Source organism: Oryx dammah, unplaced genomic scaffold (assembly GCF_014754425.2).
Source record: "Oryx dammah isolate SB20612 unplaced genomic scaffold, SCBI_Odam_1.1 HiC_scaffold_10, whole genome shotgun sequence".
In the NCBI taxonomy this organism is placed as follows: Eukaryota; Metazoa; Chordata; class Mammalia; order Artiodactyla; family Bovidae; genus Oryx; species Oryx dammah.
The window spans coordinates 44,781,474-44,794,094 of record NW_024070194.1 but is presented as its reverse complement, the minus strand read 5'-3'; the positions used below and the strand labels follow the sequence as shown (position 1 = coordinate 44,794,094).

General features: G+C 48.9%; 1 protein-coding gene across 1 annotated transcript in view; it reads left to right on the top strand.

Moving 5' to 3' along the window:
• DTD1 (D-aminoacyl-tRNA deacylase 1) overlaps positions 1–12,621 on the top strand; it is a 77,113-nt gene that overhangs the window by 53,103 nt on the left and 11,389 nt on the right. The window lies entirely within an intron of this gene.

Genomic DNA, 12,621 nt, shown 5'->3' with positions numbered 1-12,621 from the left:
AAATGTTCATTTTTAAATGTTCACAGAATTATCTCTGCTCAGAGTCAGCTGTTCTGTTTAGTCTACCTGATCCTTCTCTCTTGAGCTGTGGGTGCTCCCCCAAGTGTCTGGATGCTCTTGGCTGTCTGTCTGTACCTAGGGATGCTGACCCAAGTCAGTTAATTAGGTGGTTGGTTGGTGGGTAGTTAGTTTACAGGTAGGTCAGTTTGGTCTCCAGTGCCTCTGTTCCCTGGATCAGAGGCCAGTGGGGCACACAGCCTATGCACATATGTGGGCAGGAACCTCAGAAAAACAGTGCAGGATCCCTCATCAACTCAGGTTTTGCAAAGGTCTGAGCAAGAGGTGGGAAAGGGTGCTTAACCAAGAGGCAAATTGGAGAGAGCAACTTTCTCCTGTAACATAAACCGAGATTTCACAGCAATTCTGAGAATGGTATTTTTGTTGTTGTTTGTTTGTATTTGTTTTAAAAAGTTATTTTTATTTCTCAACCATTTCTCACACCAAGGACATCTTGCAGTGTCTGGAGACCATTTTGGTTTTATCAGGTGGTAGGGGAGGGAGAAAGTGCTGCTAGCTTCTAGTGAGTACGGCCTGGGATGCGACTAAACACCCTGAGACCCACAGAACATCCCACGCAGCAAAGGGTTAGCGCTAGTTAGTGTTAGTCCCTCAGTCGCGTCTGACTCTTGGCGACCCCATGGACTGTAGCCTGCCAGGCTCTTCTGTCCATGGAATTCTCCAGGCAAGAATACTGGGCAGAGTGGGCTGCCATGCCCTCCTCCAGGGGATCTTCCCAATCCAGGGGTTGAACCCACGTTTCTTGTGTCTCCTGCATTGGCAGGTGGGTTCTTTACCACTAGCATCACCTGGGAAGCTCTTTTAATTGGTGAAGAGATGGGAAGTCTATTAAATAGGTTTTGATTCCCGCAGCCATAAATATTCCATAGCAATGCCTCAGAGTCAGTCAGTCTATACAGAAAGTCTTGAAATGGATTGAAAACCTCTTTTTTGTGGACGTTTAGATTGCTCCACAGTTTTTACTGCTGTAAAAACCAATTCATTGAACACCCTTTTGTACTATCTTTGTGCACTAAGCCACTTGTTTTCCACAAGATAAATTTTAAGAGGTGAAATTATTGGGTCAAAATGTGCAGACACTTGCTGTGGGTTGCCAGATTGCACCCCTAACGTCCAAACTAACTCTCCATCAGCATCATGTAATGTTCCTTTTCTTAAACCCTCATGAAGGCTGAGTATTATCATTGTTTAATCTTTGTCAACTTGGTGGATTCTAAATTGCATCTGATTGTTTTATTTGTATCAGTTAATTGCTAGTGAAGTTGAGCTCTTTCTCATAAGCTTATTAGGCATTGGCATTTCTTCGTATGTAAAAAATTGCCTAGGAACATGAATTTCAGATCCTGATTGATTCATTTCTTGTTTACATTTCTATTTTCTTCTTCACTGATTAGTTTTGGGACTTGCATAACTCAATTTTAGGCTACATTACTTAATATAATTTCCTTTACTCGTCTCTCAAGAGGCTGGAGTTCTGTGAGTAAGTTATTTATGCATTTATTTTTTAAGGATGGGAATGGCCATGATACATTCTGAAGACTTGCAAGTTTGGGGACACCCTGGTGACTGGGATTGTTTGGGTCGTCATCTGTTGCCTTCAGGTTCTATAGGTGTCTCCCAGGGGCTGGTTGGCCTTCCTCCCTTATCCACATATCTGTCTGTCATCATGCAGCCATCCTTTCATTCATGGGATACCCAGGTCACTAGTGCTTTACTGCTGCCTCTCTGCTGGCATTTAGTCATGTGGAAGAGAAGGTGATGCTCTCCGTGTGGATTTCTCTAAATTTCCCTGATGACTGGTCCTTCCAGGATACACTTGAGCCCATGGGATGTCCTTCTCTAATGTCTTTACTTATTGCTTTCTCAGTATCTGCTCTGATCTCACCTTTTCTCCCTTCCTACATGTGACTTCCAAGTTTCTGCTGTCTTTGCTTATCATCTTTTCCTCTTTGTATTAGGATTACACGAATTGATTTTCCTGAGTCATTAATTTCTTTCCATAGTATTGGATCTGTGGTTAACTATATCCAGTGTATGAGTTTTCTTTCTTAAATTTTAAATTTCCTATTCAAGTAATTATGTGCATAATTAAAAATACTTAACACATAAAGGCTTGTAATAAAAATACCCTTTTTTGGCCTGTTTTCCCTTGTCCTTGTTCTCTTCCCCACAAGCAAGGACCTCTAACATACTTTAAGCTGTTTCCTTGGGTCCTTTCCCTCTTTATCCCTAAATAGTAAACGTTTACCATTTCTTGATGTACTAAGTTCTGACATTATTTATCTCACATTACTGTAGAGGAGGAATCCGTGCTGTTCACATCCCCCATCTTTCCAGTGCTGTGATATCATTTTAATTGAATCAGTAAATGGTTTTATGTTGCCATGACCCCGTGACTGTGGTCACCCCAGGGCCCAAGTTATATCCTATGTTTTTTTTTTCTCTTGTTCAGTCTTTTGCTTTTCTGGGCGTGTGTACTTATCTTTTCTTCTTGAGATCCTGCTGAAAGCACTGTGTTTTCTCCTCCTGCTCCCAGACCTCTGTTTCTAAGCATTATCTCTCTCTCTAGGCCCTTTCTGGAAAATCCCATGGATGGAGGAGTCTGGTAGGCTGCAGTCCATGGGGTCGCGAAGAGTCAGACATGACTAAGCGACTTCACTTTCACTTTTCACTTTTATGCATTGGAGAAGGAAATGGCAAGCCACTCCAGTATTCTTGCCTGCAGAATCCCAGGGACGGGGGAGCCTGGTGGGCTGCCGTCTGTGGGGTCGCACAGAGTTGAACACGACTGAAGCGACTTAGCAGCAGCCGCAGCAGGCCCTTTCTGGGAGCCCTTCTGGAGCCCTCACGCCCCCCACCCCCTGCCCCCAATGTGGACAGGTAAACCCCTGGCAGCTGAGCACCCTGGCTTTGACCTCTCTGCGGGTCGTGTGCGCTGTTTTTCTGGGGCCCATGTCTTCCCTTTTCTGGATTATTACGTTGCTCCAGATCCCCTCTGCTGGCATTTGTGCAACATGTGAGACAAAGTGGGGCAAAGGAAAGGTTCCCCTCTCCCCTTTTTTAAGAGTCTTGCAAATTGAAGAAACATTTTGAATCATTTAAAGAGCACTGTTAGTTTCAAATGCTCATGAAGAGTTTTCTGTTACCAATTATGCGCTGGAATACCAACGCTGAAATGGTTTTAGTGTCTCCTTAAACTTTGCTCCCCAATGATTAACCAGACACGTGCTGACAGCGAGCTCAGTATCAACTCCAGCCCGAGATAGATGTTGACTAAACTAGGCGCCTGTTATTTCTGCCTCTGAACAGCAGTGGCCCAGAGAGGTTAGCTGTCGCCTGTCACTCTGGAGATTTTCCAGTGAAGGAAGGGCCCAGGGCACAGGCGTGAGGAAGGCTGTTGGGTCCTTTTCCCCAGTGGGGTGGGGAGGGGGTGGTCAGCATAACCAAACTCTTGGATGCTGAAACACATCGTTTGCCGTGTCTGTGGGTGACCAGTCTTCAGAGCATTCACCCGTATGATGAGATGTCACAGGACTGTAAACCACATCCCTCAGCCCCTTGAATGGGGGGCCCCTCGTCTCCCCCGTGGCCCTCCAGCATCCCAGGTGCCGACTGGTGGAGGATGCGGGGTGACACCGGCTGGTGATACAGGGAGTGCGCACATGAGAACCTGGCTCATCTCAGAGCATCTGAAGTGCTCTGGTGTGGGTGCCCCCGAAGTGAGAGGCTTTGGTTCAGGTAGCTAACGTGGATAGCCTTCCCAGGGGGCGCAGGGAGGGTGGACAGCAGATGGGGAGGGGGAGCCAGCGTGGACCCCTGGGAACCCCCTGGGGGACCGAGGTCACCTCCAGAGGTGCTCGCCTTGGGACCATCTGTGCTCCAGCCAGGCCTGCGGGTGTCTTCACGATGAAGGTGCAGATGTTCCAGCAGGAGGTCAGAAGTTGTGGGCTGGCGCACAGCTGTCCTAACCCTGCAGGGACCCCAACAGCCTCCACTGCGAGGATAGAGAAGCCCACGCTTGGGCTGACCTCCATCCCACGATGGCCCGAAACAAACCACCCGGTGTGTCGCATCGCGCACAGGGAAGGCTGGGTGGATGAGGAGACAGGCAGCTGAGTAGGAATAAGGCAGAGACAGCAAGCACCCCACCCTCACCCACCACTCTGCATGCCTAAGAGGGTTTTTATAAACAAGGGGGAAATTAGAAAATAAAATTAGCTTGCACGATTTCAGATGGGAATGGATACCTCCTTGCCTGACTTCTCCCCGCCCCCCACCTCCCTGCTTTTTTTAATTCCCACGAAAACCTCAAGCAGAGTTAATAATGTATGAAAATTAGGTACCATGTGTGTACTTCGCTTTGTTATGTTTTTATTAAGCAGCCAGTTGATTTAAAAATAACACAATGCAACAGCTGACATAATGGCAGACGGCTTGGCGTGTGTGGCAACATCCTCTTTGAATGTTGTCAGATTTTCCATTACACAAGGACACTTAAAAAAAAAGAGGCTTTCAGAATTATCACATAATAGGAAATTATATCAAGTTACAGTTTGATAAAACAAATTGCCCAGCACAAATTCCAGTTTTTAAAGATGGCTCGGTCAGTTAGAACTAGTCTGCGGAAGTCGGTTTCTACAGATTATTTAAAATCCCACTGTAGACTCACGCTTCTGTCTTCCTGGAGTTTCTCTAGGCTACTGGGGTTTGGCCTACCCTTCTTCTTTTTTTTTTTTTTTTCCTTCTCTTCTGTCCCCTTCCTGTCCTCTGCCCTCCGGCCTGTTAGGCAGCAGGGAAGTCACAGGTCATGGGCCCAGAGGTTTCCAGGACCGCAGCAGGTGCCCCACCTCTGAGGGTTCTGCGGGCTGGCTTGGGGCTTTGGGCTGAGGTGGGCGCCCTCTCCCAGGTTTCCAGCACCAGCCTGTGTCATTTCTTGAGGGCTCCCTGCCCATGGTGGAGGGGCTGCAGGCTTCTTTGGTCTCTGTGCAGGGACCTGTGGGCTTTCCTGCACCTCCATGGTGGGGCTGGATGGCTGCCTCCTGTGTGTGTGTGTGTGTGATTGCACCTGACTCCAGGAGGCTTCCAGTCGGTGGAGCATTGCTCTGCTCCACAGCGCATCTTCCTTACCTCGGGTGTGTTAATTAGCCAGCAAAACAGTTGTCTGGTGTCAGTGCATTTGGTGGATCTCCAGGGTGAGAGAGTGGTCAGCAGGCTGGTTTCAGTGAGTTGGCACAGTCAAGGCATCTTTCCTGGCCGCAGGAGTTGGTGGATCCAGGAAGGACGGCGAGCTTGTGGAGGGAAGTTTCTAGAGCTGTTGAGAAGGACTCATGGGCTGCTGGGTGTGGGGCATTTTGTCTCTTAGCTCCTGTCCTTACTTCCGAGGGGACATGCCAGCCGTGTCCCCTCCTCGGCAGCTTCCTGGGGTTGCCCGCTTGTGCCTCCTGACGTCAGCAGGTGCAGGCCAGCGTCTGCGGAGCCATCGTTACCTCATGGTGTTTTAAAACGTAATTGCAGAGGAGACATTTGATCTTGATGACTTGCACCGTAAGACTTTCTTGGAATCTTTGCAAGGGGTGGGTTGGAACAGAACTTTTCCATCTACACCATGGTCTATAAAAATCCTAGTAACTGACTTCATGGGGCTTGAGCTTTTCTTTTGTTATTTCCTTCACTCTCTGATTAGATTTTGCTCATGTGTAGGACAGAACAGTCTGACAGGAAATAACCAGCATTAAAATATCTCAAGGACAAGACTGTACCTGGCACCACCCTCGTAAGGACAGCACGGGGTTGGCTGCCCCAGCGCTAGGGCTGACCTCAGAAGCCCCTGTCCAGGTGAGCTTTGGCTCCTAAGGAGCCAGGTCGACAGAAAGCTCGGCTGGGAGTCCGGAGGCCTGGCGCTTTCCCCGGCCTGGGCATGGCCTTGAGCTTGCTCTCTCAACTGACTCCACCCCTCCTTGGTGCTCAGAATCAGTCTGGGAATAAGATGACCTGCTCTTGACTTCTCAGAATGCTCAAGGTGACAAATTGGTTGTCACCATCTAAGGGGCCATTTGTTTCCCTGGTGTGAAGACAGACTTTTAAGGGAGAAAATTAACATTTCAGGTTACACTTGTGGGCCCTTTGAGGAAGGAGGTGCTCCTTTTAGTCGGCTGTCATCTAAAAGTGAAGAAAAGACCTGAAATGGTTTTTGTGGGATTTGTGAGAACATACAGAAACACTTAGAGGTTGTAATTATTCACACCTTTTTGCGAAATCGTGTTGGAAGCAAGTCTGAGGCACCATCTTGCTCCAGGAGGGACCCTTCCGTCAGGGGTTCCTGGGTACCTGTTATGTTCAGAAATGTCTTGTAAAGAAATCGCTTTTCTCGGTCCCCTCCAACACGGCTGCTTGCGCCTGTCAGCTGGGTGGTAGGGCGTTCCCAAGAGAGGTGGGTGTGTGGTGGTAGCAGCAGCCACACGTCTCTGTGTCCCCCCTCACACCCTCCCAGCCTGGATGGGTGTCCCCAGCCGCAGAGCCATGCCTTCTGCTCAGCTTCCCCGAAAAGAGCAGAATCTCAAGGCGGCTGGAATTCTGACTGCGTGGACCACGGTGCGAGTCCGGGAGCACCTGGTGTCTGCAGCAGCCTGGAGGTGCTCCTTCATTTCGTGTTTTATGTCACCGTCCACTGGATTGTTCCCCAGGCTGAAGGGATCCGCCTTTAAAGATGTTTCAGCAGCATGTGGTGGACCGCCCACCACCATGGCTGTCTCCATCTCTGGTGACTTGGGGCTCCCACATGCCCCAGCCCCCCAATCAGCTGGCAGAGGTCTCCACCTCTGTCTTGGGTGATGGTTACCCCAGCAGCATCTTGTCCCACCTCTGATTGCAGCCAGGGGATGTCCTGAGTCCTGACCATGCCTTGCTCTCCCTCTTTCGGCTTCTCCTGGCTCAGCATTGACTTCCCTTGGCCTCTCGCTCCTCAGCCTCATCCTCTGCAGCCCTTGACCTTCTGGTTCAGTCGCCTCATGCCCGGGGGGCCTGCACCCTCCCCTGTGAATGTCCTGTAGTGAAGATGAATACAGAGGCAGTGCTGCCCGGAGTGGGCACACCTTCCCCTCCCTCCAGGGACTCCCGCCCCACCCTCAGCTCTGCTTGCATTCAGCCTTCCCCGAACTTGAGGGCCCATACCCCACTAGCCCTCCACACACTGGCCGCCCCGCATTCCCTGGTGCTGGCTGCCTCTGGGGCTGCCCCCGTTTATCAGTGGACAGACTGGAGCCACGCTTGCCTCCCTCACCCTGGCCCACCTCTCCTACTGCCGCTGGTAGGCCTTCAGGCCTCTCCCGAGGCCAGTACCAGTGACCTCGAAGCGCTCCTCCAGGTCCTCGTGCTCTGGAGGCTTCCCCATCCTGCTTCCTCCTGGCCGAGTATCCAGTTCACTCACCTTAGTTCTGGTCCTTCCGATTCTTCAGCCACAGGTAGAAACATCCAGTCACACTGAGGTCCTGCAGTGGCTTTCTGCTGAACCACTAAGGAGCAGGATCTGGGTCAGGGCTGGTTTTGTTTTCATTTGTCGAAAGGAAATGGCCCCAAGGTCCCTGTGTGTCTCCATTTGTGAGGCTGAGTGCAGAGGAGGGTTAGCCGCTTGGCCTGCCATGAGCTTCGGACAGGATGCTGGGGTCGCCAGTGCTGTAAGCTTCTCTACTTCAAAACGGGTTGGTAATAGTTCCTTTCATGCACACCCAGGGCTGAGAATAGGACCAGGCTGGAGTGGGGATCGCCAGTTATTTGTGTGGTGGACATTCGGCCCAGAAAGCCAGGGCCGTGTCTGGTTCTCCCCTATGTTCCTGGCACCTTGGACAGGGCATGACTTGTAGCCAGTGCTCATAAATTTCTGAACTGAAGCTTATAGATTAAGCAAGTAGGCCACATGACTCACTGGAGAGAATGCAGAGTTTGGTGTCTAGAGGCCTGGGGTGTGGTCCTGTGTCTGCCTCTTGCATCCTGTGGACGACCCTTGAGCAAGCCTCACCCCCTGAAGGTCCATTTCTCCTTTACTTCGACGGGTGTGTGATGAGATGCTTTGCTGTCAGCTGGTCATGCTCCAGTTGTGCCCACATGTAGCTGAAACAATGAGGAACTTAGTGATCCCTGCCCCCCTCCAAGAGGACGGCTGATTCCTCTGGCTTAGCTCTGCCTCTGCCCCTCCTCAGGGCCTCTGTGTCCCCCAGACGCCCCCTCCTCATTCTGAGAACTGCATTCTGCGAAGTCTCATGCACTTGTGTTTATTTGGGAGCAAAATGGTCCTCTGAAGCCCCCTGGAGCTCCCTTAGGTCCTCGTGACTGTGGCTCAGGCCCGTGTGACAGCAGGCTCAGGGCCACTTCTGAGTAGAGGGAAGAGGAAGGACTGGATGGTGACTGTAGCTCAGGCTACCAGTGTGGTTTCTCTGGGGGATGCTGATAAGGACACACCTGTTAGTGGGCTGTTCAGAGCAATTGGGATCAATTGGGCAGAGGTACAAAGCCAGGAGCCTATCAGAGGGCTATATCTACCCCAGTGACTTTACCTTTGCCTAGATGCATGCTTGAAAACAGAATGTGACCGCCCTGATAGAGCTTAGGGAACTTGTCCTCTGTGGTGTGGCCACAGTCTCTACCCTGCCCTGATGTCTCATGTGTGGTCACTTCACTCATTCTCTTGCCTGGTGCCTCAGATCATGATCACATTTGCGGGCCCTGTGATGAAGCATTGTGACCTTTGTGTTCAACCAGCTTATTTGTATGTTAGGCACTTAGAGCATGATCATCTTGATTAAAAAGAAAGCTTTCTTTTCTCAGTGGATTTAAGCATGAGTCAGGAAGGTTTGGGTCTAGATAGTCCAATCCTCTATTCTTTGCTACCACCACCCCTGACCCATCCCCTGCCACCTTCAGAGATGTGGTGTGAGAGGAATGGGCTGACCTCAGGATGGTTACCTGGCCCCTGGGGGTGTCTTGGCCTGGAACTCCCTTTGGAAGGTTTGGGTTTCACTTTGAGACACTAGAGCCTGTATGGTTTGCAAACCACTTTGCAATATGGACCCTCTCAGATGATTTAAAAAAAAAAAAACAAGCAAACAGGGCTTCCCTGATGGCTCAGTGCTTAAGAATCCACCTGCCAATGCAAGGGACGCAGGTTTCATCCCTGGTCTGAGAAGATCCCACATGCCACGGGGCAACTAAGCCAGTGCACCGCAACTACTGAGCCCATGAGCTGCAGCTGCTGAAGCGTGCATGCCTGGAGCCTGTGCCCTGCTGCAAGGGAAGCCACTGTGCACAGCCAAGAGTCCCCCCACCCCAGTCAGGGAGCCCACACCGGAAACGGAGATCCAGCGCGGCCAAAAATAAAACAAAAGATCTTCAAAAATGAAAAACACAGGAACAAAGAGCAAAAGTCCTCCATCGCGCTGTTGTAGGTTGTGTCCCCACAGGCATGTCGTGGTTTATATTTTCCTTGATGTTTGTGTCCTGATTAACTTGAAAGCCACGGCGTGCTACAGGAGTCTGTATGCAGCACCCTTTTCTTCTTTTTCTTTCTCATTTGTTTCCTCAAAAAAAAATCCGCTGCTTTCTTGCCTTGAGATGTAAATTCAACATTCTGGCTGCATTGGATTCCAAGTTTTTCCGAGAAAAGGCTTAAATTTATTAGGTTAGTTCACAATGTTCTCATAGAGAACTTTTACTCTGAGGCATGGAGCCATGTGTGGTCGGGGTTGTTTTAAAATAAATAATGAAAGAGTCAGCATCACATCCTTTACAGAAAGTCGGGCTGTGCCTGTTGCTTCAGTAATTGTCACACGTGATCCACAAGCTTGGTCCAGGGCGGCGGGCACAGGGCTGGGGTGGAAGGTCAAGTGGATGCTCCCGCATTTTTGCTTGGTGTCGATGGCACCCCTGGGTCAGTGCAGAATTGAATGGGCGATGTGGGGACCTGAGGGCCCTTAGGAAGCCTCCTTCTACTGGGAATTGTTCCCTGTCATCCAGCCAAGATCTGGTTCCTCCACAGTGTTAAAGAGTGGGAGGCAGATAACAGGATCACAAACAAGCCTTTGTATATAATGGAGCCTTGGTCTGCTTGTGTCACAGAAGATGGCTACATTGTTTTATATTTATCTCTAAAGAGGGGAACCAAAACCAAGAGGTCCTCTTTGGGGAATAAAAATCATGCTTTCTCAGAAGCTAGCTTGGAACATATTCACAGTTATATAGGTATGTATAAGTATCCATATGCCTGCAGACATGTATATGTAGAACACACTCGTGTCAACGTGCATACAGACACTGATGTGAATATAAACTGCTGGCAGAGGCTTATCACAGTTCACTGCCGAATGTTGATTTCTGGATGTTTGGATTCCATAACCTAAGGACATGAGAAGTAAAAAAGGAAGGGGGTCCCATAGGGATTGCCAACATCATGTTTTCTAAGGTCGTTAAACATTTTTTTGGTGGTGGATGGTAACTGGACTTACTTTGATGATCATTTTGCACTATATACAAATACAGAATCACATTGTACACCTGAAACTGATATAATGTTATATGTCAATTATGTCTCAGTAAAAATTATTTTAGTTGTAAGATACACACAACATAAAATTTAACATCCTGCCCATTTTAAAGTGTATAGTTCAGTATGGTTATATACATTCATATTGTGCATCCAAGATCATTTTACAAGAAAAAGAACTAGACAGAATTGCCCCATTTCCTGTCCTAATCATTTCATAGAGGAAAGAGCTTCAAAAGGGAAACAAGGAAGGAAGGCTGGCATCTTGTGTGTGTGTATGCGTGTGTGCACACGCCTAGTCAGTCAGTCGTGTTTGACTTTTCTGACCCTCTGGACTGTAGCCCACCAGGCTCCCTCTGTCCATGGAATTTTCCAGGCAAGAATACTGGAATGGGTTGCCTTTTCCTTCTCCAGAGGATCTTCCTGACCCAGGGATCAAACCCATGTCTCCTTCATTGGCAGGCAGATTCTTTACCCATTGAGCCTCTGGGGAAGCCCAGCTGGCATCTTGATGAAGGATGTACCTCCCGCATCTATGGTAGAAAAGCACAGAGAAAAAAATAATCACTTATGGAAACATAGTGCAGAGGGACAGAGGGCAAGGAGCTATGTGTAGCCTCTACTCAGATGTGTAAAATGCTAACCTTCTTGTTTTGGCATTATACCTAAAACTAAGATAATGTCTGCCAATTATATATTAAAAAAAAATACTTGCTTGTGTCTTCTCTGCCTAAAACCATCCTGCTCACAGCATCTGTCCTTGAGCTGTTTGTTACCAGGCCACGGCAGGTCATAGCGCTCGGGCTGGAGGAGCTCAGCGTGGCTTCTAAGCACATAGTTCAGTGGTGGTATTTCTTCACAGTCAGACTTTGCAGACGAAGGAAGCCATGTGTTCATTTATGTCCTTGCATGAATCTTATCAATCCTGGTCTGAGTGCCAGTAGCAAGCATTTCATGTGTGGCAGTGGTCAGCAGCCCTGTTCTAGAGCTGGTTTTGTTTTTATAGAAGTTAAGCCAACGATTACAGTCGGAGCCTGTATGTATTCATTCTACTGTGATACCACGCTCTACTCTTTCTCCCCAAAGTTAACTAGTGAACTGACTTTGGTTTGTACTCTCCACGCCCCTCTTACATCTGCTGAAATCCTGCCATTAAGGCTTCTGAAACTGACATTGGTTCATATTGACTATAAACTGGGTTTAAAGACTTATCCGTGTTGATCTGTGTCCATCTGCTCTAGAGGATCACTCTATATGACTGTGCCACATTCTAATTATCTGTCTTCCTGTTGGTGGACATCTGGGTTGTTTCTGGGTTCTTGCTGATACATTAATACCACAGTGCACATGCCAGGGAGCCTTTCCTGTGCACACGAGAGGGAGTTTATCCCAGGGAGCTTTCTGGGAAGAGTCACCAGGTCAAAGGGGAAGAGAAGCCTTTGTTCACAAAATTGAATTCCCTGCTCAACCAACCCGGCTATTTACTGCAGTTGTTCAGGCACCTGGAGTGGGAGTAGGTGGGGAGAGAATATTAAGTCAACCAGTAATAAATTTGGTTTTCTGGACCAAATTGAAAGCTGCTGATTGTTGATCTATCTAAAGGTTTAGCTCAGAATCTAAGAATAGTAAAGCAAGTATCTGGCAAGTTGCTTACAGTGACTTTTCTTCATGTCTCTGGGCTTGGGGGCAGAGACCAGTGGGGAGAAGCCAGCCCTTCAGTTTCCCCCTTTTCCATGTGAACAGCAAAATGTTTGCAGACTTGGCCTGGGAAGCCCGTGAACCTGGGTGTTGCCGTCTGTCAGGCTTTGTCACAGATGGCTCTTCTGGTCCAAGAAAATCCTCTGACCACAGCTTGGTCCATCTCCTCAGATGAGTTTCTCAGCACGCCTTTCTGGAGTGCTGGGCGTTGCTCAAGAGTTTCAGCGGATCTGTCTTCCCACTGTCTGGTTGTGGTCTCTGAACAAGCTGGGGAGGCACCCAGAAGGGCAGAAGTGGCCTCGGGTGGCCTTAGG